The following is a 26788-nucleotide window of genomic DNA, read 5'->3' as shown; positions in this document are numbered from 1 at the left end:
ACAGCAGTGACGCTGCCCCCCCTTCCCCCTCAGGTCCTCCCCCCTCCCCTTACCCCCCAGCACCGGAGGGATACTGCCATTTCCTCTGTTGTGGTCATTACTGAGCGCGCTCGGGGAGATTTTCCACCCCTGGTCGTGAAATAGCAGTCAGTGTTTTGAAGACCGTGGTGTACTGTATCCTGTATCTCTGGCGGGAAAAGAGTAAACATTATAAAAATATCGTATCTCCCCGGGGGGATCTCCCCCAGGGCCGGTCCTGGCGGCCTCCTCGCTGCCTGCGGTGTGCTGCGCATAGCGGAGATGGGAAAATTCAATCATGTAAAAACACTGGCCTGCCAGTTGGAAGGACAAATTGCGCGGGATGGCAGGAACAAGAAGTTCCACTTTCCTTCATTGTAAAACGATAGACTCGCTTCAACTAATAACTCACGGAGTTTCCTGCAGATCTGAAAGTTACAGGATACGTCAGCATAAAATAGGATTACGCTTAAAGCGGACAGAACTTCCTCTCTGCTGCTAATAGATAAGCAGCAGCATAATAACATGTAAAGAAAAACATTTCTTTGTTACAGCTGATACAAATCCTGCGATGAAACTGCAGTGTGTCTACTTCCTGCTTTCATGGAAGCAGACCTAGGGTTAACATCCTGTGTTTACAAATGAGCTGTTCTGCCAAGGCAGCCAGCTGACACAGCTGAGAAATCAAATTGCACTGGTGATTAGTCACAGATGAGGGGAAATTAGACAGGCTAAACTCTCTAAATACATACAGAGTGCATTTCTCTGTGTTTTCAAATATTCACAGCCGTACGTACACCCATGCAATAATCATCATCTGAAATGGCCGACAAGGACCGTCTCAGCAGACGATCGTTATATGTGTACAGCGGTCACCGATCAATATTGTTCGGGCATCAATAAAGATCCGTGCCGTCTTATTTTTATTTTTAATGACCCCCAATCCACAAGCACAACTGTTCGCAATGCTTTTTGCTAGTCCCGCCAACAGATTTAAGCCGCCGATCGTCGTCCCTCTGCCCCCCCCCCCCCCCCCCCCATAGCAACAGGGTATATTGCTAGCCTCAAGCCTATGAATGTGTCTGTACTGCATTGCTCCAGGTATAGTTTCTCGATCCCTGATGGGCGACAATTTTTGCATGTGTGTAGGTAGCTGTATATACAGTACATATGTGTACGCAGACACAATATACATCCTCATGTGCTTGCCCACACATTCATACCAGTGGTATAGCAATAGAGGGTGCAGAGGTTGTGACTGCACCAGGGCCCTCCCTTAACCACAGTATTAGCTCTTTGTTGGTCCTGTGCTGGTAATAATCACTTCTATAGATGCTTTGAATAGTGGTAATCATTAACAAGCTGTTCCCAGTCCCCATTCCCTTCTTGCAGCTCTGACACTGTAGTTGCCATTGGCAGGTTTTGGTGCATTGTATCAATTGTTACGTATAGAGTGCTTGGGGGGCCCCATTAGCAACTCCAATGATTCATATACCTCCCAACTTTTTGAGATGAGAAAGAGGGGCACTTAAGCCACACCCTTGATCACGCCCCCATCACACCCCTAGTCATGCATACCATAAAGATTTCATAAGAAAAATATGTTGTTTTATAATTCAAGCCACACTGGTCATTTCTATCCTGGTTCATTTTCCTGCATATTAACATTTTAAAATTAGCAACATATCCATTTAAAGGATGCGAATAACGTTTAGAGTCATTCCAACACAATCCTCTATAATAACCCCTTTGTCTCTGTGTCCCATCCCTGCACTTCCTGTGTGTGTGTGTGTGTGTGTGTCCCGTGTTTTGTGCTACTGCGCATGTGCAGGGAGGGACGCAGAGACTGAGGAGAGCTGAGGGAGGACTGGGCCACAAGGGGCGCGCGCATGCGTGGTGGCTGTGCGGCGGTGGGGACGGTCAGGGGGTAGGATGAGAGGGAAGGGGAGGGGACCAGAGGGAGGGGAGGAGAGGGAGGTGAGGTTTCAACCAGACCTAGAGCCCATTTTGAAATGGGCTTAGGTCTACTAGAAGTTAGTAGATAATTCCTACTAATATAATAAATGGGAAAGTTCGGATGTTTGGATGTTTGTTACTCGATCACGCAAAAATGGCTGAACGGATTTGAGTGAAATTTGGCACACACATAGTACATTACCTGGAATAAAGTATAGGATACTTTGTATTCCCATAACCAAAAAGGGGGCGGAGACAAATACAAATTTCACTGGAAAATGTAAACTGCAGCCATTCATTGGGTGACTGGGATTAATATTCAGAAAGGTGGGTGGAGCCTACACAAGCCAATCATAATTCACCTATTGATTTTCAAGGGGAATATTTACATTGCTGCCATTCTTGCACGTTAATGGCACAAGCCTCAAACCTGGTACAGTTGATAATTGGGTGACTAGGGTTCAATTTCAGAAAGGGGGTGGAGCCACAAACAGCCAATTAGATTTGTTTCATTCCAATCCAAATTATTGATGCCAAACACCGCAAAGCTCAAAAACTTGGTAATTGATTTATTGTGTGTTAGGGTTAGAAAAGTAGGCACAGCCAACACCAGCCAAATACATAAGCGGGCAACGCCGGGTCATAAGTGGGCGGAGACAAATACAAATTTTACTGGGAAAATGTAAACAGCAGCCATTCTTACACTGTTAATGGTAGGGTTCTCAAACTTTGCACAGTTGGTCACTGGGTGACTGGGATTAATATTCAGAAAAGTGGGTGGAGCCTACAAAAGGCAATCAAAAATTACCTATTGATTTTTCAGGGGAATATTTACATTGCTGCCATTCTTGCACTGTTAATGGCACAAGCCTTAAACCTGGTACAGTTGATCATTGGGTGACTGGGGTTTAAATGTATAAAAGGGGGTGGAGCCACAAACAGCCAATATGATTTGTTTCATTTTAATGCAGGTTATTGATGCCAAAGACCGCAAAGCTCACAAACTTGGTCATTGAATAATTGATTAATTGTGTGTTAGGGTTAGGAAAAGTGGGCGGAGCCAGCACCTGCAAAATACATAACGGGGAATGCTGGGTCATCAGTAGGCGGAGACAAATGCAAATTTCACTGAGAAAATGTAAACTGCAGCAATTCTTACACTTTTAATGGTAGGGTTCTAAAACTTTGCACAATTGGTCACTGGGTGGCTGGGATTAATATTCAGAAAAGTGGGTGGAGCCTACAAAAGCCAATCAAAATTCACCTATTGATTTTTAAGGGGAATATTTAATTGCTGCCATTCTTGCACTGTTAATGGCACAAGCCTTAAACCTGGTACAGTTGGTCATTGGGTGACTGGGGTTCAAATTCAGACAAAGGGGTGGAGTCACAAACAGCCAATCAGATTTGTTTAATCTCAATGCAAATTATTGATGCCAAAGACTGCAAAGCGCTCGGTGGAGAAAAATACAAATTTCATTGGGAAAATGTAAACTGCAGCCATTCTTACACTGTTAATGGTAGGGTTCTCAAACTCTGCACAGTTGGTTGTTGGGTGACTGTGATTAATATTCAGAAAGGTGGGTGGAGCCAATCAGATTTGTTTCGTTTCAATGCAAATTATTGATGCCAAACATCGCAAAGCTCACAAACTAGGTAATTGAGTAATTGTGTGTTAGGGTTAGAAAAAGAGGGTGGAGTTAAAACCAGCCAAATGCATACCCGGGCAACGCCGGGCTATCAGCTAGTATATATATATATATATATATATATATATATATATATATGCAGAGCTGGATTAAGGCTAAATGGGGCCCTAAGCAAAGTAATTAATTTGGGCCCCCCCATCATGTCGTAATAGAATCAGAAGATGCAGCTGCTCAGCAACATGCCGCACACACCGGGGCAGCCGAGCTACTGGTTGCTATGTGCAAAAGCTCGCTTTCCTCTGTGGTTGCACAATGCAGGGAATAGCAGCGGCAAAATGCAGAATGAGAGATGAATGGCTGGGACATTTGCACTAAGGGGCTGGGGCACCCCTGTGAAGAGACAGATATCACAGCAGCAGCACTTTCCCCCTGCATCTCCAACCTGGCGATAGCAGAAAGCTCTGGACACCACCAAACCGGAAGCTGTTCCCCAGACAGAATTACATAACCACCCCCACCACCGATCAACTGATTTCCTCCCAAACTAGACAGCCACCATGCAGCTTCCATCCCAGTGAATACGATAGTCCAGCAGAGAAGGCAGCCACAGCGGGGGAGAATGACAGCACCAGATGACTCACATTCACCTATTGCGATCCAAGCAATAGAGGTCCCGTCATCCGGAGCCCATCTGTCTCCTCTAGAGTGCTGCCGCTCTGTTACTACTACTATTACTACTTCCTACTTTCTGTCTGATCTGAGAATCAGGAAGTTCAGAGCGAGCGGCTGCACTGTAGAAGAGACAGATGGGTTTCAGACGACGGGATCTCTATCGCTTGGATCATGGATAGGTGAGTGAGCGTTTGCCATCTGCTGCTATCATTCTTGCTGCAGCTGTGGTTCTCTGTGGGAAGGGAGGGCAGAGTGGGCAGCAGGAGGGGGACCTAGGAGGAGAGCCTGGCTCTGAAGACAATCAGCAGCGCACGGCATCATTTGACAAGACAAGACAAGTAACATTTATATCGCGCTTTTCTCCTGGCGGACTAAAGGCGCCAGAGCTGAAGCCACTAGGACGCGCCCTATAGGCAGTAGCAGTGTTAGAGAGACTTGCCTAAGGTCTCCTACTGAATAGGTGCTGGCTTACTGAACAGGCAGAGCCGAGATTCGAACCCTGGTCTCCTGTGTCAGTGGCAGAGCCCTTAAAGGGACTCCGAGCAGTGCCTGTGGGTAGGGCTTTAAGCATACCCACAACTAATCAATTACATCCTCACACCTACCAGCATGATGTTTGCAATTATATCCCCCGGGGTTCCTTATATTTCATTGCATTGTGCTAAATCGAGCTGCTGACTTTGGAGAGAAGTCGTCCTGTGGCTGCGATTTCATTCGCGAAAATAGCGAAAACTAAAAGGCATAGGGTGGCCATTTATATATCATTGGAAAGAGGAGAAAGAGAGCTTTAAAATGATATGCATCTTTCCATAGTTACTGCACTGCTCAGGGTCCCTTTAACCATTATACCATCCAGCCACCGCTGACAGGATGGCGAGGGCTGGTTTAAGTGCTGATGGGGCCCCTTTGACTCTTATTGGGGGCCCCAAGCGACTGCTTTTGTTGCCTGGTCGGTAATCCGGCCCTGTATATATACATATATTTAAATAGAAATATGAGGAGGGACAGGGCTCCCAAAGAGGGAGTGTCCATCCAAAAGAGGGACAGTTGGGAGGTATGACACACACACGCACGCACACACATATGAGCACTCACACTTATACACAAATATGTGCACAGAGATACTCACATGTATGCACACAAGCACATGTATCTACTGATATATACAGTATGTACAAATACATACACAAGGTCACACACACACTAACACACACACACACACACACACACACACACGCACGCACGCACGCACGCACGCACGCACGCACGCACACACACACACACACACACACACACACACACACACACCTCTCTGTACATATGCACACACAGATATACAGAAGTTCAATCTTAACACTACATAAAAGAGAGGCAAATCATATGTCTTTAATGGTCTATGTCATATAAAGAGATCTGATGAGTATAACAGACAAGCTGAACCAGCAGTACAGAGTAAACCAAATAGCTGCGTCTCAATGGGCCGTGAAGCCGAAAATACCAGGCTTTGTTTTTAAAGCTTTTAGTAGCATTTCCTTAGTCTCCATATTATGAATACACTGTAATACTTGGGCCGGGACCTCGGTGAGCCTGGAGAGTGGAGAGGTTTATGGAGGAGTTCCAATAATTTCTGGCCAAGCACAACCACCAGTGTGCCCCTGCCAATGTCCCTGTGCCTGCAGGAAGGTGTAGGGGCGCAAATCATGGGGCCTGACGGCAATACTTAACCACTTGAGGACCGGAGTGTTAAACACCCCTAAAAACCAGGCCATTTTTCACAAAAAGGGCCACTGCAGCTTTAAGGCCTGGCTGCAGGGCCAAACAACACAGCACACAGGTGATCCCCCCCCCCCTTTTCTCTCAGAGGGTGGGGTCTGATCGCTCCCCCAATGTTTTTTTTTAAAATAAATATTTATTTGTTTTATTTTTAAATACAATGGTGATTTTTTCCCTGTGTCCCAGCCCTGCCTTCCTATCACTGTGATCGGCTGTCATAGGCTTAAGCCTATGACAGTGGATCACCCTTGTGCCAATGGAGGGGACAGCCGTGTCACACGGCTGTTCCCAGTACAGCACTGCCTTAGATTGCAGCGCTGTACAGCAATAAAAGACGGTGGTTTCGCCATCTAACAGTCTCCCATCGACGATAGCCGTTGGGAGACTGAAGCATCAGAGCGGGGATGCAAGCGCATCGGCGCATGCGATCGCCCGCAAACCACGCCCCAAGAGCCTTACGCCGATCGCCGTTAGGCGGTCCTGGGGCTGCCGCCACGTTCCCGCCCATCGGCGTGACATTGTCGACAAGATGTTAAACGGAACTGAGCACCATTTTTAGCCCCCAGGGCATCTCCATAGCACATTAACCAGTTCGCATTCAGTCGTTTTTCACTTTATGCATCCGAGCTATGTTCACCTCCCATTCATTAGCCTATAACTTTATTACTACTTATCACAATGAACTGATCTATATCTTGTTTTTTCCGCCACCAATTAGGCTTTGTTTGGTTGGTACATTTTACTAAGAGCCACTTTACTGTAAATGCATTTTAAAAGGAAGAATAAGAAAAAAACGGAAAAAAAACATTATTTCTCACTTTTCGGCAATTATAGTTTTAAAATAATACATGCCTCCATAATTAAAACTCATGTATTGTATATGCCCATTTGTCCCGGTTATTACACCGTTTAAATTATGTCCCTATCACAATGTATGGCGACAATATTTTATTTGGAAATAAAAGTGCATTTTTTTCCGTTTTGCATTCATCACTATTTAGAAGCTTATAATAAAAAAAAAATAGAAATATTTCATCTTTACATAGATATTTAAAAAGTTTAGACCCTTAGGTAAATATTTGTGTTTTTTTTTTTTTATTGTAATGGTTTTTTTTTTTTTTTTAATTAAACATTTTATGTGGGTATTTTTGGGAGGGTGGGATTGAAATTGTATTTTTTTTGTAACTATATGTGTATTTTTATTTTCATTTAACATTTAGATGTAGTTTACTTTACTTTTTGGCCACAAGATGGCAGCCATGCGTTTGTTTACAGTGACGTCACTCTAAGCGTAACAAGTACGCTTAGAGCGACGTAGGAAGCAGAAAAAGCGCAGCTTCCGAGAGAAGCTGTCGCTTTTTCTGCGGGGGAGAGGAATCAGTGATCGGGCACCATGGCCCGATTCACTGATTCGTTGGCTAACGAACCGCGGGCCGGGAGCGCGCGTGCACACGCGCGATCGGCCGCGGGAACGCGCAGGAGCGCACATGGCTTCCTGGATGTGAGTTTCACGTCCAGGAATGTCAAATAGTTAAGAATGCATGCCAACAATGTGGTTCAATAAAAAAATTCCAGTTTACCTTTTCTTTTTCATTTACAAATTTAGCAGAGTGTCAGAATCCGCTCTGCTGGACTTGATTCCCTGGACTGCTTTGTTTCCTATGCAGCTTGCATAGTTCAGTCCAGGGAAAAGAGTCCTTTCTGTCAGTTTGCAAGGCTGACTGATTTGCATCCACTTGTCATGCAAATTGCTTGTCTGTTCCTTTGAAAGTTTCTAGTATAAATGTCATTTCCACCCAGAATTCCTGGATCGACATAGTTCCTGATTAGGGAAACTTACCTTAGAGCCTCAGCATCTTGTTACTATATTCTAGTGTAGTTAATTCTTGGGGAGTGCTCCTTGCATTCCTATTAGTGCAGTCAGGTTGTGTATAATTTGTACTGCCTATTCTTCCTGTCTTGTCCGTGCGATTGTACCGTCGCCAGCGGTGGCTGACAGTGAATCGTTCTGTCCTGTTCTTAGATCGCATTCGCCCTAGCGTTAGAGGCGGTGGATCTTTCTTGTCTGAATCTTGGAGTATAACCTTAGCTGCGGTTGCTACTGGTTACTCCGTCTGTCTGTCTTGTCTGGAACGAACACTTGCTGTTGTCTGGTGTGAGGCAACCGATTAGCAAGCGTTCGCGTTATCTGTTTGTTTTCTTTCTCCATGTTCATTTGTTAGTCAGGGTTGGTACGTTTTGCAACTGTTGCGCTTTTTGTTCGGTGGCCGTACCGTTAACGCGCTTGTCTCTGTTGCGCATATCGTGCGGGGACCGCGTTTAGCTAGTTCATTTGTTATTTTCCTTGGCGTTCAGGTTGTGGTTATTTGCTGTGTCTTCCTTACTCAGTTCACGCTCTGTCTTTGCTCTATCTTGTGTTGCAGATAGCAATTGCCTCTCTTGCGATTAGCTTTCTTACTCTGTTCTGATATGATATGTCTACCGTCGCTTGTGGCGACTAGATTGGTAGACATTCACATAGTCTGTCTCTGTTCTTGCTTTCTTCTGAGTTGCTACTTTGTTGCCCAGTCTTGTTTAATCGTACAATTTCAATCTGGCATCTTTCACTGTACAGAGGACTTATCCCTCTGTACTCCACAGCTCCATCTGCTGGTTGGAATTCTCCTCTACAGCTCTACTGTATACTGGGTACTTTGCTTCTGTGACTGTGGCGATTTCCTTCTGCTTCAGCGCATGCGGTGTGCGCTGACTGGAAATCGCCCGCAGATCATTGCACAGAGGCTTTTTTTGTACCCTACCTCTCCAGGATGGTAGGGCCAACCCGAACATAAACATTTCAGGCAGATAAGCACTTATGTAATTACTAGCTGATGACCCCGGCGTTGCCCAGGTATGTATTTGGCTGGTGCTGGCTGTGCCCACTTTTTTTTTTAACCCTAACACACAATTACATACTCAATGACCAAGTTTGTGAGCTTTGCATCAATAATTTTCAATGAAATTAAACAAATCTGATTGGCTGTTTGTGGCTCCACCTCCTTTTCTGAATTTGAACCCCAGTCACCCAATGACCAACTGTACCAGGTTTGAGGCTTGTGCAATTAAAGAGAACCAGAGACGAAGCACCCTCATGTATTTTATTACATTTATCAGTGGGAACATGACAGTAAACACCTATCATGCTTTTAGTTTTATTCTTCTCAGTCTAATCTATCTGTTATCAACTGTGATAAGAATCCACCGACTGATTCAGTCTAGGTTTGACCTGGAATCATTATAGCTAAGTCACTCTTCTGTGGAGTCTTTTCAAGCCCAAGCCTGCCCCCTCTTGGCTCAAATTTCCTACTCAGAGCTGTTGACATGGGAGGGGCTGCTGCTGCCGAGAAAAAAGCTCTGAAACAGACCAGTGTATCTGTGTGCAGTGTGCAGACAGTCATTATCTACTGTATGCAGTTTCATTTCTTCGAGAGATACTTCCTACAGGCAGCCACACAGCATGCCAGAATAATAAAGTTGAAAGCACACAGATGAAAGCCTGCTGCAGCCCTGCTTGTCTATAGTCTCATAGAGGCTAGACAGCACATCCAGAACAGCTTATAACCTGGCGGCCATATTGGATATTTCCTGTAGCAATAATGGATAAAAAACACTCAAAAAGGCACACCAGAGAGACGAAATTATCTGGTAGAGCATTTATTCTTTACAAGCTATCAACTGATATGTTTATTTTGTGTGAATCGTTCATCTCTGGTTCCCTTTAACAGTGCAAGAATTGCAGCAATTATACTGTACATTCCCCTTGAAAATCAATAGGTGAATTTTGATTGGTTTTTGTAGGCTCCACCCACGTTTCTGAATATTAATCCCAGTCATCCAGTGACCAACTGTGCAAAGTTTGAGAACCCTACCATTAACAGTGTAAGAATGGCTGCAGTTTACATTTTCCCAGTGAAATTTATATTTGTCTCCGCCCACTTTTTGGTTATGGTAATAAAAAGTGTCCTACATGTTATTCCAGGTAATGTACTATTTGTGTGCCAAATTTCAATTAAATCCGTTCAGCCATTTTTGCGTGATCGAATAACAAACATCCAAACTTTCACATTCATAATATTAGTAGGATAGGATTTTATTGCACACATTAGCAGAGAGCAAACAAAAGCTTTCATCAGCCTGCTTTGCATATGGGACTGCGGTAGCCAGATTGTTACATGACGGATTACATTGGGTAGAGGTTGGTGAAGTTCCAGGTTGCAGGTACTTAGACTCCCTGTTGACTGAGAAAACAATGCGCTTTAGGTGAGCGACGAGCGTGTGTACACAGCTTGCATTGTAGGAAGCAGACAAGTATTTGTCTACAGGACTCCGCTCTCACAAAGCCTGAGGGACTCTTTAAGAAAAGCAGCTTTAAGAATTAACCAGGGTCAGCTCTTTGGGAGAAATCGCCTTCTGTCAAATCACTGGCTGTTTCTTGTCAACGTCACTTCGTGAGGCTCTCTACTGCTTGGAAGCGATAGCGCCGGCTGGGGATCACTACCTTCTACTAAACTCTCTACCAGCAGCAGCCAAGCAGAGCCTTTCACAAATAGTCCACAGGAAAATAACACTTTCATTAAAAACCGCTCTGACCCCTACAATACATAACAAGTCCTTTCTTCTGCTTATGTTATTAATCATTTCCTTTCTGGTCCTGTCCACAACCACCTAGGATTTTTCAAAGAGTGTATTTTGTATTTACAAGAATTTCCAAACCTCTGGCCTTTAATGTTGCAAGCATGCTGGTAGAACCGGTTTTAGCTACAGTTGAGCTCTAGGGCTAAAGTAACGTTAGGGCACCCTTGACAACATCCCCTCACACCTTTCAAGGGCTCCAAGCAAGCTACCTGACCCTTCCAAGATCTCTCCCCAACTTTAATGCGCTCTACGGGGCAACTGCAAAGTTTTTGGCAGTATAGCAATCTACCTGTTCGGGTGGGCACATTGCCCCGTCTGTGTGCTCTCATCTTCACTCTCACAGGCGTACGTATTACGAAGTGACAAGCGCCTGGTCACCGAGAAGTTGTAGCCAGACGAAGATGAAGACAAGAGCACGAAACTCAGGGGCCTTGGAGCTATTGCCCAGGTTGCTGCTATGGTAGCTCTAGCCCTGCATGCCAACGGTCTCACACGGGGCACAAAATCTAAAGAGTCACTTGGTCTTCTTTAGAGCACCCCAGCAGGGATAATGACCAGTGGAGTGCTTGCTGCTGATGACCACCAGGTCACAGCCCCCAGAAATCCACACTGCCTATGGATGGGATTGGGAATAGGAAAGGTCAATAAAGGAGACTCTACAAAGGTGTGCACATAGGGCATCATTGAAGATAGGCTAAAGCCTTATACACACTGACTATCTCCGACTCCCAGCAGGGTTAAGAACTTAATCCCTATGGTGATAGTTTGGGGCCATGGCTGTACAGGCATGCTGCTAGCCTGTAGGCTGTTGACACGTTCTGTTGCTATGCAAGGAGGAGTAGGGCCAACGGAATGGTATTTGGTGTTTTTGGGAGAACGTACTGTTTAGCTGAGAGAGTACACCCGGTAGACATTCATGGAGTCACCAAGGGGGAATAGGGCTGCTTGTATACAAGCTAGATTCTAAGCAGTGACGTCAAGCCAAGAACCTTCTAACTCATGGATGTCCAACTCCAGTCGTTGAGGGCCATAGCCAGTGTTTAGGAATCTGGACTGAGAAATGGAGAAATATGTTCTACTGAATGAACCACATTTGAGCTGTGCCAAAAATGTGTGAGGACCTCAGCAACTCCAGGACTGGAGTTGGACAGCTCTGATTCCAGCGTGTGTGCATTCAAGGCGGGGTTAGGCAACATGGTGGTAAAACCAAGCGTTGCACATGGGACAATCAGAGGTAATCAGATTGACAGGGCAGTGAATAAGCTGGAGCTGAGGCAACAGAAAGATACATCGGCATGCATGAAATAGGGGTGTGAGGAAAATGGGAATGAGGTGAAGCTGAGTTAAGAATAAACTATAAATACCATCATTAATTGTGCAATGAATGAACACCATAAATATTTACAGTGGTAATAATGTTAGTAAAATATTGGTAAATATTACTGATATTTTACTACAGTTAAACCTAACCCTACTCTCACACAGAACCCCCCCCCCTCCGTCACCTAATCCTAAAACCCACCTTCCTGGGGCCTAACCATAGCCCCCCCCTTTACACTTAACCCTGAAACCCCCCTCTTCCGGCTCCTAACCCTAAAACCCACCTTCCTGATGTCTAAACCTAATACTTCCCTTCCTGACGCCTAACCCTAAAACCTCCCTCCCTGATGCCTAACTTTAAAACCCTCCTTCCTGATGCCTAACCCTAAACCCCGATTCCTGGCTCCTAACCCTAAAACTCCCCTTCCTGATGCCTAACCCTAAAACTTTCCTTCCTGACACCTAACCCTAAAACTCCCCTTCCTGGCTCCTAATAGTGTTGGGCGAACATCTAGATGTTCGGGTTCGGGCCGAACAGGCCGAACATGGCCGCGATGTTCGGGTGTTCGACCCGAACTCCGAACATAATGGAAGTCAATGGGGACCCGAACTTTTGTGCTTTGTAAAGCCTCCTTACATGCTACATACCCCAAATTTACAGGGTATGTACACCTTGGGAGTGGGTACAAGAGGAAAAAAAAATTAGCAAAAAGAGCTTATAGTTTTTGAGAAAATCGATTTTAAAGTTTCAAAGGGAAAACTGTCTTTTAAATGCGGGAAATGTCTGTTTTCTTTGCACAGGTAACATGCTTTTTGTCGGCATGCAGTCATAAATGTAATACAGATGAGAGGTTCCAGGAAAAGGGACCAGTAACGCTAACCCAGCAGCAGCACACGTGATGGAACAGGAGGAGGGTGGCGCAGGAGGAGAAGGCCACGCTTTGAGACACAACAACCCAGGCCTTGCATGAGGACAAGAAGCGTGCGGATAGCAATTTGCATTTTGTCGCCATGCAGTCATAAATGTAATACAGATGAGAGGTTCAATAAACAGGGACCGGAAACGCTAACCCATCACAGATGTTCATTGTTCATGTTACTTGGTTGGGGTCCGGGAGTGTTGCGTAGTCGTTTCCAATCCAGGATTGATTCATTTTAATTTGAGTCAGACGGTCTGCATTTTCTGTGGAGAGGCGGATACGCCGCCGATCTGTGACGATGCCTCCGGCAGCACTAAAACAGTGTTCCGACATAACGCTGGCTGCCGGGCAAGCCAGCACCTCTATTGCGTACATTGCCAGTTTGTGCCAGGTGTCTCGCTTCGATACCCAATAGTTGAAGGGTGCAGATGGATTGTTCAACACAGCTACGCCATCTGACATGTAGTCCTTGACCATGTTCTCCAGGCGATCGGTGTTGGAGGTGGATCTGCACGCTTGCTGTTCTGTGTGCTGCTGCATGGGTGTCAGAAAATTTTCCCACTCCAAGGACACTGCCGATACCATTCCCTTTTGGGCACTAGCTGCGACTTGTGTTGCTTGCTGCCCTCCTGGTCGTCCTGGGTTTGCGGAAGTCAGTCTGTCGGCGTACAACTGGCTAGAGGAGGGGGAGGATGTCAATCTCCTCTCTAAAGTCTCCACAAGGGCCTGCTGGTATTCTTCCATTTTGACCTGTCTGGCTCTTTCTTCAAGCAGTTTTGGAACATTGTGTTTGTACCGTAGATCCAGAAGGGTATAAACCCAGTAATTGGTGTTGTCCAGAATGCGCACAATGCGTGGGTCGCGTTCAATGCAGTCCTAGGCCGAAGAGGACATAGCCTAGGGTCACAAAACCTGTTTATTTGGGCAATTTCAATGGTGGCGAGTCTGACGTACATAAATCGCAGCAATGGCCGTTAGCAACGTCTGAATCTCACGAAATGTTTCATGCAGGTAGAAGACATATTGTTAGACTTGGGCTCCAAAGATGGGTTCCCTACATCTCTGCAAACCAGAGTTACAGGGCTCCAAATTTGGTAAAATCCCCCATAGGCTTTCATTGGGCCTCCTATTTACAGTTCCAAAATCTCACATCTTTTCAAAGGGCAATTACTCAGCAGTGGCAAATTTTCTAGCATTGTAGGGACCCTTAGGGGGAACATGACTGGTGAGTTTCGGGCCCCTAGGCCAAAGAGGTCATAGCCTAGGGTCACAAAAACCTGTTTATTTGGGCTATTTCAATGGTAGTGATGGTGACGTACATAAATCGCAGCAATGGCCGTTAGCAAAGTCTGAATCTCACGAAATGTCTCATGCAGGTAGAAGACATATTGTTAGACTTGGATTCCAAAGATGGGGTCCCTACATCTCTGCAAACCAGAGTTACAGGGGTCCAAAATTGGTAAAATCCCCCATAGGATTTCATTGCCTTCCTATTTCACTTTCCAAAATCTCACATCTTTTCAAAGGGCAATGGCTCAGCAGTACCAAATTTTCTAGCATTGTAGGGACCCTTAGGGGGAACATGACTGGTGAGTTTCGGGCCTCTAGGCCGAAGAGGTCATAGCCTAGGGTCACAAAAACCTGTTTATTTGGGCTATTTCAATGGTAGTGATGGTGGCAAACATAAATCTCAGCCATGGCCGTTAGCAACGTCTGAATCTCACGAAATGTCTCATGCAGGTAGAAGACATATTGTTAGACTTGGATTCCAAAGATGGGGTCCCTACATCTCTGCAAACCAGAGTTACAGGGGTCCAAAATTGGTAAAATCCCCCATAGGATTTCATTGCCTCCCTATTTCACTTTCCAAAATCTCACATCTTTTCAAAGGGCAATGGCTCAGCAGTACCAAATTTTCTAGCATTGTAGGGACCCTTAGGGGGAACATGACTGGTGAGTTTCGGGCCCCTAGGCCAAAGAGGTCATAGCCTAGGGTCACAAAAACCTGTTTATTTGGGCTATTTCAATGGTAGTGATGGTGACGTACATAAATCGCAGCAATGGCCGTTAGCAACGTCTGAATCTCACGAAATGTCTCATGCAGGTAGAAGACATATTGTTAGACTTGGATTCCAAAGATGGGGTCCCTACATCTCTGCAAACCAGAGTTACAGGGGTCCAAAATTGGTAAAATCCCCCATAGGATTTCATTGCCTCCCTATTTCACTTTCCAAAATCTCACATCTTTTCAAAGGGCAATGGCTCAGCAGTACCAAATTTTCTAGCATTGTAGGGACCCTTAGGGGGAACATGACTGGTGAGTTTCGGGCCCCTAGGCCAAAGAGGTCATAGCCTAGGGTCAAAAAAACCTGTTTATTTGGGCTATTTCAATGGTAGTGATGGTGACGTACATAAATCGCAGCAATGGCCGTTAGCAAAGTCTGAATCTCACGAAATGTCTCATGCAGGTAGAAGACATATTGTTAGACTTGGATTCCAAAGATGGGGTCCCTACATCTCTGCAAACCAGAGTTACAGGGGTCCAAAATTGGTAAAGTCCCCCATAGGATTTCATTGCCTCCCTATTTCACTTTCCAAAATCTCACATCTTTTCAAAGGGCAATGGCTCAGCAGTACCAAATTTTCTAGCATTGTAGGGACCCTTAGGGGGAACATGACTGGTGAGTTTCGGGCCTCTAGGCCGAAGAGGTCATAGCCTAGGGTCACAAAAACCTGTTTATTTGGGCTATTTCAATGGTAGTGATGGTGGCGAACATAAATCTCAGCCATGGCCGTTAGCAACGTCTGAATCTCACGAAATGTCTCATGCAGGTAAAAGACATATTGTTAGACTTGGATTCCAAAGATGGGGTCCCTACATCTCTGCAAACCAGAGTTACAGGGGTCCAAAATTGGTAAAATCCCCCATAGGATTTCATTGCCTCCCTATTTCACTTTCCAAAATCTCACATCTTTTCAAAGGGCAATGGCTCAGCAGTACCAAATTTTCTAGCATTGTAGGGACCCTTAGGGGGAACATGACTGGTGAGTTTCGGGCCCCTAGGCCGAAGAGGTCATAGCCTAGGGTCACAAAAACCTGTTTATTTGGGCTATTTCAATGGTAGTGATGGTGACGTACATAAATCGCAGCAATGGCCGTTAGCAACGTCTGAATCTCACGAAATGTCTCATGCAGGTAGAAGACATATTGTTAGACTTGGATTCCAAAGATGGGGTCCCTACATCTCTGCAAACCAGAGTTACAGGGGTCCAAAATTGGTAAAATCCCCCATAGGATTTCATTGCCTCCCTATTTCACTTTCCAAAATCTCACATCTTTTCAAAGGGCAATGGCTCAGCAGTACCAAATTTTCTAGCATTGTAGGGACCCTTAGGGGGAACATGACTGGTGAGTTTCGGGCCCCTAGGCCAAAGAGGTCATAGCCTAGGGTCAAAAAAACCTGTTTATTTGGGCTATTTCAATGGTATTGATGGTGACGTACATAAATCGCAGCAATGGCCGTTAGCAAAGTCTGAATCTCACGAAATGTCTCATGCAGGTAGAAGACATATTGTTAGACTTGGATTCCAAAGATGGGGTCCCTACATCTCTGCAAACCAAAGTTACAGGGGTCCAAAATTGGTAAAGTCCCCCATAGGATTTCATTGCCTCCCTATTTCACTTTCCAAAATCTCACATCTTTTCAAAGGGCAATGGCTCAGCAGTACCAAATTTTCTAGCATTGTAGGGACCCTTAGGGGGATCATGACTGGTGAGTTTTGCCACTGCTGAGCCATTGCCCTTTGAAATGGTGTGAGATTTTGGAACGATAAATAGGAGGCCCAATGAAAGCCTATGGGGGATTTTACCAATTTTGGACCCCTGTAACTCTGGTTTGCAGAGATGTAGGGACCCCATCTTTGGAATCCAAGTCTAACAATATGTCTTCTACCTGCATGAGACATTTCGTGAGATTCAGACGTTGCTAACGGCCATGGCTGAGATTTATGTACGCCACCATCACTACCATTGAAATAGCCCAAATAAACAGGTTTTTGTGACCCTAGGCTATGACCTCTTTGGCCTAGGGGCCCGAAACTCACCAGTCATGTTCCCCCTAAGGGTCCCTACAATGCTCGAAAATTTGCCACTGCTGAGTAATTGCCCTTTGAAAAGATGTGAGATTTTGGAACTGTAAATAGGAGGCCCAATGAAAGCCTATGGGGGATTTTACCAAATTTGGAGCCCTGTAACTCTGGTTTGCAGAGATGTAGGGAACCCATCTTTGGAGCCCAAGTCTAACAATATGTCTTCTACCTGCATGAGACATTTCGTGAGATTCAGACGTTGCTAACGGCCATTGCTGCGATTTATGTACGTCAGACTCGCCACCATTGAAATTGCCCAAATAAACAGGTTTTGTGACCCTAGGCTATGACCTCTTCGGCCTAGGACTGCATTGAACGCGACCCATGCATTGTGCGCATTCTGGACAACACCAATTACTGGGTTTATACCCTTCTGGATCCACGGTACAAACACAATGTTCCAAAACTGCTTGAAGAAAGAGCCAGACAGGTCAAAATGGAAGAATACCAGCAGGCCCTTGTGGAGACTTTAGAGAGGAGATTGACATCCTCCCCCTCCTCTAGCCAGTTGTACGCCGACAGACTGACTTCCGCAAACCCAGGACGACCAGGAGGGCAGCAAACAACACAAGCCGCAGCTAGTGCCCAAAAGGGAATGGTATCGGCAGTGTCCTTGGAGTGGGAACATTTTCTGACACCCATGCAGCAGCACACAGAACAGCAAGCGTGCAGATCCACCTCCAACACCGATCGCCTGGAGAAGATGGTCAAGGACTACATGTCAGATGGCGTAGCTGTGTTGAACAATCCATCTGCACCCTTCAACTATTGGGTATCGAAGCTAGACACCTGGCACAAACTGGCAATGTACGCAATAGAGGTGCTGGCTTGCCCGGCAGCCAGCGTTATGTCGGAACGCTATTTCAGTGCTGCCGGAGGCATCGTCACAGATCGGCGGCGTATCCGCCTCTCCACAGAAAATGCAGACCGTCTGACTCAAATTAAAATGAATCAATCCTGGATTGGAAATGACTACGCAACACTCCCGGACCCCAACCAAGTAACATGAACAATGAACGTCTGTGATGGGTTAGCATTTCCGGTCCCTGTTTATTGAACTTCTCATCTGTATTACATTTATGACTGCATGGCGACAAAATGCAAATTGCTATCCGCACGCTTCTTGTCCTCATGCAAGGCCTGGGTTGTTGTGTCTCAAAGCGTGGCCTTCTCCTCCTGCGCCACCCTCCTCCTGTTCCATCACGGTCCCTTTTCCTGGAACCTCTTATATGTATTACATTTATGACTGCATGCCGACAAAAAGCATGTTACCTGTGCAAAGAAAACAGACATTTCCCGCATTTAAAAGACAGTTTTCCCTTTGAAACTTTAAAATCGATTTTCTCAAAAACTATAAGCTCTTTTTGCTAATTTTTTTTCCCTCTTGTACCCACTCCCAAGGTGCACATACCCTGTAAATTTGGGGTATGTAGCATATAAGGAGGCTTTACAAAGCACGAAAGTTCGGGTCCCCATTGACTTCCATTATGTTCGGAGTTCGGCCATGTTCGGCCCGAACCCGAACATCTAGATGTTCGCCCAACACTACACGTGACCCGTTCGGCCAATCACAGCGCTAGCCGAACGTTCGGGTAACGTTCGGCCATGCGCTCTTAGTTCGGCCATATGGCCGAACAGTTTGGCCGAACACCATCAGGTGTTCGGCCGAACCCGAACATCACCCGAACAGGGTGATGTTCTGCAGAACCCGAACAGTGGCGAACACTGTTCGCCCAACACTAGCTCCTAACCCTAAAACTCCCCTTCCTGATGCCTAAACCTAATACTTCCCTTCCTGACGCCTAACCCTAAAAGCCCCCTCCCTGATGCCTAACTTTAAAACCCTCCTTCCTGACGCCTAACCCTAAACCCCCCTTCCTGGCTCCTAACCCTAAAACTCCCCTTCCTGATGCCTAACCCTAAAACTCTCCTTCCTGACACCTAACCCTAAACCCCCCCTCCCTGATGCCTAAACCTAATACTTCCCTTCCTGATACCTAACCCTAAAACCCCCCTTCCTGGCTCCTAACCCTAAAACTCTCCTTCCTGACACCTAACCCTAAAACTCCCCTTCCTGGCTCCTAACCCTAAAACTCCCCTTCCTGATACCTAACCCTAAAACTCCCCTTCCTGGCTCCTAACCCTAAAACTCCCCTTCCTGATACCTAACCCTAAAACTCCCCTTCCTGGCTCCTAACCCCAAAACTCCCCTTCCTGGCTCCTAACCCTAAAACTCCCCTTCTTGACGTCTAACCCTAAAAACCTCCCTTCCTGGCTCCTAACCCTAAAACCCCCCTTCCTGATGCCTAAACCTAAAACTCCCCTTCCTGGCTCCTAACCCTAAAACCCCCCTTCCTGACACCTAACCCTAAAACTCCCCTTCCTGGCTCCTAACCTTAAAACCCCCCCTTCCTGATGCCTAAACCTAATACTTCCCTTCCTGACACCTAACCCTAAAACCCCCCTTCCTGGCTCCTAACCCTAAAACCCCCCTTCCTGGCTCCTAACCCTAAAACTCCCCTTCCTGGCTCCTAACCCTAAAACTCCCCTTCCTGGCTCCTAACCCTAAAACTTCCCTTCCTGGCTCCTAACCCTAAAACTCCCCTTCCTGGCTCCTAACCCTAAAACTCCCCTTCTTGACGCCTAACCCTAAACCCCCCCTTCCTGGCTCCTAACCCTAAACCCCCCCTTCCTGATGCCTAAACCTAATACTTCCCTTCCTGACGCCTAACCCTAAAACCCTCCTCCCTGACACCTAAATTTAAAACCCTCTTTCCTGACGCCTAACCCTAAAATCCCCTTCCTGGCTCCTAACCCTAAAACCCCCCTTCCTGATGCCTAAAGCTAATACTCCCCTTCCTGATGCCTAACCCTAAAAAAAACCTTCCTGACGTCTAACCCTAAAACTCCCCTTCTTGGCTTCTAACCCTAAAACCCCCCTTCCTGGCTCCTAACCCTAAAACTCCCCTTCCTGGCTCCTAACCCTAAAACTCCCCTTCCTGACGTCTAACCCTAAAAAAACCCTTCCTGACGTCTAACCCTAAAACTCCCCTTCTTGGCTTCTAACCCTAAAACCCCCCTTCCTGGCTCCTAACCCTAAAACTCCCCTTCCTGGCTCCTAACCCTAAAACTCCCCTTCTTGACGTCTAACCCTAAAAACCCCCCTTTCTGGCTCGTAACCCTAACCCCCCCCCCCCTTCCTGATGCCTAAACCTAATACTCTCCTCCCTGATGCCTAACCCTAAAACCCCCCTTCCTGGCTCCTAACCCTAAACCCCCCTTTCGTGATGCCTAAACCTAATACTTCCTTTCCTGATGCCTAACCCAAAAACCCTCCTCCCTGACGCCTACATTTAAAACCCTCCTTCCTGACGCCTACATTTAAAACCCTCCTTCCTGACGCCTAACCCTAAAATCCCCTTCCTGGCTCCTAACCCTAAAACTCCCCTTCCTGATGTCTAACCCTAAAACCCCCCTCCCTGACGCCTAACCCTAAAACTCCCCTTCCTGGCTCCTAACCCTAAAACCCCCCTGCCTGTGCCTCCTCTGGCCCCCGTTATCGGCGACACTGGGGCCGGTTGTCAGGTTGGCTCTTCCTGGTTCCTGACGCATGGTGTCAACACGCAGTTTTCTAATGCTAAACTGCGCATGTGCAGATCTGTCACACCGGCCGCCGTGATGACGCGAAGCGGCCAGCGGGATGACACCATGCATCAGTAAGAGCCGACACGTCCCGGGTGTCGCCTGTAATGGGGGCCAGCAGATGCACACGGAGAGGAGCCAGGAGGACGCTGGGGGACCTTGCTGCCTACGGTGGGCTGGAGGAAGCCTCAGGTAAGTGTAATCTTTTAATTTAAGTCACTGCTCAGGGTCCCTTTAAATCATGCATTTCACTGGTTACTTTGGCTTTATTCGGTGCAATCTTAGTTTAAGGGTGATGTCGCCAAGCACTAGAGGCAATAGAGGCATCATTTCCTAGCTAAGATAATGGCCTCAATTCACTAAGCTTATCTCCTGTCTTTAATAACGTTTCTAGAGTTATCACCATGGTGATGAGGCATGTAGTATTCAGGAAACATTTTACCTCAGGCAAGCCTAAACTTAACTCTTCTGTTTTTAAGTTAACTCTCCAATCCTTAAAATAACTCCAGAATTCTAAAGTTAAAGACAGGCTGTTAATTAACTGCATGTGAAAAAAACTACAGAGGAGATAATGTAACTACAGAGGAGGTAACTTAAGGAATGAAGAGATAAAATAACTCTCTCACTGTGTGGAGGTAAGTTTTCTCTTGCCTTATTATCTCCAACATGATCTTAGAGAATTGAGGCCATTGTGTGCTGTGGTGCGATGTGATGGTGGTGGAGCACTGCACCACAAATGGAATGGCCAGGTGTAGATCCGGCCTTAATGCTTTGGGGAGGGTGGTGAATGACTGAAGTGGCTGCATGCTGAAATCAGGGCAGACATTGTCAACGTAGTAAGGTTTCAATCTAAACTTTAAATTTTATATTGCAGAAGTTTTTTTTAACCCACTAGCTGATGGCCCGGCGTTGCCCGGGTATATATGTGGCTGGTGTTGACTCCGGCCACGTTTCTAACCCCAACACACAATTACTCAATGCCCAAGTTTATGAGCTTTGCAGTGTTTGGCATCAATAATTTGCATTGAAATGAAACTAATCTGATTTGCTGTGGCTCCACCCTCTTTTCTGAATTTGAACCCCAATCACCCAATGGCCAACTGTACCAGGTTTGAAGCTTGTGCCATTAACACTGCAAGAATGGCATTCATTCAATATTCCCCTTGAAAAGCAATAAATGAATTTGGATTGGCTTTTGTATGCTCCACCCTCTTTTCTGAATATTAACCCCAGTCACCCAGTAACCAACTGTGCAAAGTTTGAGAACCCTACTATTAACAGTCTAAGAATGGCTGCTGTTTACATTTTCCCAGTGAATTTTGTATTTGTCTCTGCCCACTGATGACCCGGTGTTGCCTGCTTATGTATTTGGTTGGTGTTGGCTCCGCCCACTTTTTCTAAACCTAACACACAATTAATCAATTACTCAATGGCCAAGTTTGTTAGCTTTGTGGTCTTTGGCATCAATAATTTGCATTGAAATGAATCAAATCTGATTGGCTGTTTGTGGTTCTACCCCCTTTAATGAATTTGAACTGTACCAGGTTTGAGGCTTGTGCCATTAACAGTGCAAGAATGCCAGCAATTAAATATTCCCCTTGAAAATCAATTGGTGAATTTTGATTGGCTTTTGTAAGCTTTAAATGAAACATTTTAGTTTAAAAGCTGCTGATGGTGCAGTGACAGCCTCTGTCGGCATTTCTCATTTGGCTGCCTAGTGCAGCCGCGTGGGAATAAGCAGTTATACTTACCTGCTTCAGACAGCTTCTTCTCTTCTTCCACCGGCGGCTCTGATAATCCAGCAGGTCTTCTGGGTCCCGATTACATTTGATCACATGATATGACGTGTGATCGTGATCAAGGAGGCACTATCCGCGTTACAGCGCCACCCCGCCAGAGACTCTTCCATCCCCCCTCTTCCACCCCCGGGTGGCACCGCAATGATGACATGGTCTCCTGGATCCTGATCACGTTATGTCATGTGATCGGAACCGAGATGACATGTCGGGGTTACATCGCCGCTGTGGTGGAGGAAGAAGATGTTGGTCCAGCCGTCTGGACAGATAACCATAAACACACCCTGCTGCCACCCCTACCCTGCCACCACACACCTTGCTTGCCTGCCAGGCGGTGGAAGGCACACTTCCCGGAGGCAGGGAAAATTTGGCCCTGCAGCCAAATAAAGTTTTACTTTATTTGGCTGTTAAAGGGTAAATTGTACAATTTTTTTTCTAAATAAAATGCATGTCTATGAAATGCAGTAACACAAGTTGCACATGCAGTTCGGGTGCAAATAGCAGCTCAGGCTTTGCCCGCCATGCTGCAGGACCGCGGCTTTGGGTAGTAGCAGAGGTAGCGTGCACCATCTGGGCAGCGTAAGATAAAGTATTTACAGCCCCCTGTAAACATCCCCCAATTACTAAAGTTGCAGACTGAAAGGTGCAAAGGCTTTCCAAACACACAAAAATCCATTCTGTAAACCCAGAGACCACCAAAAGTCACAGGAGCAATGAAGGAATGTATCGCCGGGGGTCCGCTTTATTTGGGGGATGCTTAAAAATGTAGCTTTGATGGAGAATTTACGGGCTTGCTGCTACCGAACGGAAAAAAAAAATTGCTTATTGGCCACAAGGAAAACAACTCTTGCCAAATCTAATGGCTGAGCCCTGACTCATAAATAATGTTTCCCCCGCGACATGAGTGGAGGAACCGCAGACTACTGCCAAATATTTATTAGGGAATACAACTAAATCATTAGCCGGGGCTCTCTTACAGGAAGGAGAAAAACCGCATCATGTCACCAAAGGTCAGAAGCTATTTCCATAAAGAAAATATAAAATAAAAATTATATTTATTATTATTGCTCCACGAAGGATGGGTAGAATGTTACGATAAAAAATAAAAAGAGAATAAATCATTATTGTACAGCTTAAACGTTGACTTCATTTTGTTATAAACAAACCAATAACTGATATACTACTATCATTATTATTATTATTATGTATTTATATGGCACTGTCATCTTCTGCAGCACTTTACAGAGTACATAGTCATGTCACTGACTGTCCTCAGAGGAGCTTACAATCGAATCCCTACCATAGTCATAGTCTAATGTCCTACCATATTATTGTTATGTATTTATATTGAGCTGACATGTTCTGCAGCACATTACAGAGTTCATGGTCATGTCACTGACTGTCCTAAAAGGAGCTCACAATCTAATTCTAAAATAGTCATAGTGTAATGTCCTACCATATTATTACTATGTATAGCACTGAAATCTTCTGCAGCACATTACAGAGTACATAGTCATGTCCCTGACTGTCCTCAGAGGAGCTTACAATATAATCCTACCATAGTCATAGCCTAATGTTCTGCTGTAGTATTACCACAGGGAATCACATTGGTGTGGGCCTCTGTTTAGCACAAGGAGTTTACAGCTCCAACTCTTCCTTCACATGACATAATTCTGCCCTCTGGTTGCCCAGAGGATGACATCAGAGGGGTGGGTGTGTCTGAACCTTCATTGTCTGGCATTAATAGCCCTGCTGGGGCTCAGACAGAAAGTACTTGTTTATGAACAGACACACTAAGGACAATAAAAATGACCTTTCTCATCTATAAACTATCTGAATGTTGTAATCATTGGGAAATCCATCAAAAACCTCATATTAAAAGTGGTACTTTACTCCTTATAAAGATACATTTTATTTAACGGCTAGAAAAAAATAGTTTTTAATTTTCAGTCTTAAAAAATTACCAGTATACAAGAACACTTTTACATCTATTTTGAAGCTGCCCTAAACTATCTTCCTTCTTGAATTTTACCATTTCCTCTTTAACCACTTCAATCATCAGTGTTTTTTCACCTTCTGCATCCGAGCAATTTTCACCTCCCATTCATTCGCCAATAACTTTATTACTACTTATCACAATAAAATGATCTATATCTTGTTTTTTCCACCACCAATTAGGCCTTCTGTGGGTGGTACATTTCGCTAAGAATTTTTTTCTCTAAATGCATTTTAACAGGAATATTAAGAAAAAAAAGAAAAAAATCATTATTTCTCTGTTTTCGTCCATTATAGCTTTAGTTACACCATTTAATTTATGTCCCTATCACAATGTATGGCACCAATATTTTATTTGGAAATAAAGGTGCATTTTTTCAGTTTTGCATCCATCACTATTTACAAGCGTATAATTAAAAAAATAATAGTAATATACCCTTTTGACATACATATTAAAAAGTTCAGATTGTAATTTTTTTTAATTAAAACGTTTATTTGGGCATTTTTTGTGTGGGAGGTAAACAGTTAATTTTAAATGTAATTGTGTGTCTGTGTATTAAAAAATTGTACATAGATGTAGTTTTATTATTTGGCCACAAGATGGCCTCAGTCATTTTTTTTCTATCCTGTAAGCGTGAGATCACACGTACAGGAAGTGAAGGGAGGAGAAACTTTTTTTTTCAGAAAAAACACAGCTTCTCATAGAAGCCGTCGGTATGGCCACACACCATACAATTTTTTAAATATCTGTTCAATTCAAGAATTGCAATCAATTTCTCTGACTGGTTGTAAAAATCTGTCCAATGTACCACACACATATGTTTTTTCCTCAATTACAATAAAAATGGATTGGAAACTCTGAGAAAATTGCTTGGATGTATATATTAATAAACTGACAATCTATCACACACCATTCCATTTTCATAAAAATTGATCAGAAAAATCCAGCATTCCCAATTAACTTTTATCGAATAAAAATGGGAAATCTGATCAGATTTCTTGCTCGAATGAAAAAAAAAGCTTTAGATTTTTCAGGAAATCCGATCTTATTTATCGAAATACTGTAAAATCGGATTGTTTTATTGTATCGTGTGTGGCCACCTTAAAGGGACAGTAAACTGAGAAGGATATGGATTTTTCCTTTTAACATAATACCAGTTGCCTGACTCTCCTGCTGATCCTGTGTTTCTAATACTTTTTTATTTGCCATTTTGTCCCAGTTATTACACCATTAAAGTTGTGTCCCTAGTAGAATGTATGGCGATAATATTTTATTTGGAAATAAAGGTGTATTTTTTACATTTTGTGTTTTTTCATACAATATCAATAATTACAAGCCCTTATTCGCAAAAATTAATATAACATACCCTCAAGACAAACATATTCACTATATTAAAAAATCTGAGCCTCTAAAGTAAATTTTTATGTATGTAACTTTTTTTTACAAGAATTTTATTTCATAACTATTGGGAGCAGAGAAGAAGGGCTTAAAGACTAATGGAGGATTTATTGTTTTATTTATTTTAATGTATTTTGCATGTCATTTTACTTTATGCACAGGCAGTGTGTTACTGTGTGTTTACTTTCATTTTGTGAGTGACCACTGGAATCTCGCTGATGCCGGTGATTATTCACTATGGGCACTTTGATCGGCTTTGGGAACACATGATCCCATTCACCCATCAGTACTCTTCAACAGGGGTTCGCGTGTGTGCCCTGCACGTAAAAGGAAAGATATGTGTATCTACGCACCTGGTTGGTAAGTGAAGCTTATAGGGAAATGGATACACATATTAGCAGTGCAACCGAAGAGACATTATATCATATTGATATGGCTGGATAGTGTAATGGTTAAGGGCTCTGCCTCTGACACAGGAGACCTGGATTCAAATCTCGGCTCTGCCTGTTCAGTAAGCCAGAACCTATTTCAGTAAGGAGTTTCTTGGGCAAGTCTCCTTAACACTGCTACTGCCTACTGAGTGCGCTGTAGTGGCTGCCTCGCAAGTGCTTTGAGTCCAACAGGAGAAAGGCGCTATACAAAATACTGCCATTATTATTATACTGCCATTATTATTATATAGATACATTTTCCTTCAAATTATAGGTCTTCAGTGCCACAAGACAACTCATTTGAAATCTGAAGAATATCCACCTCTACATTGCGTAAAGCGGCACTATAAATACTTTTTAAACACACTGGGCTTGATTCACAAAGCGGTGCTAA

The sequence above is a fragment of the Hyperolius riggenbachi genome, chromosome 1 (assembly GCF_040937935.1).
Source record: "Hyperolius riggenbachi isolate aHypRig1 chromosome 1, aHypRig1.pri, whole genome shotgun sequence".
NCBI lineage: Eukaryota > Metazoa > Chordata > Amphibia > Anura > Hyperoliidae > Hyperolius > Hyperolius riggenbachi.
This window is presented reverse-complemented; position numbering follows the sequence as displayed.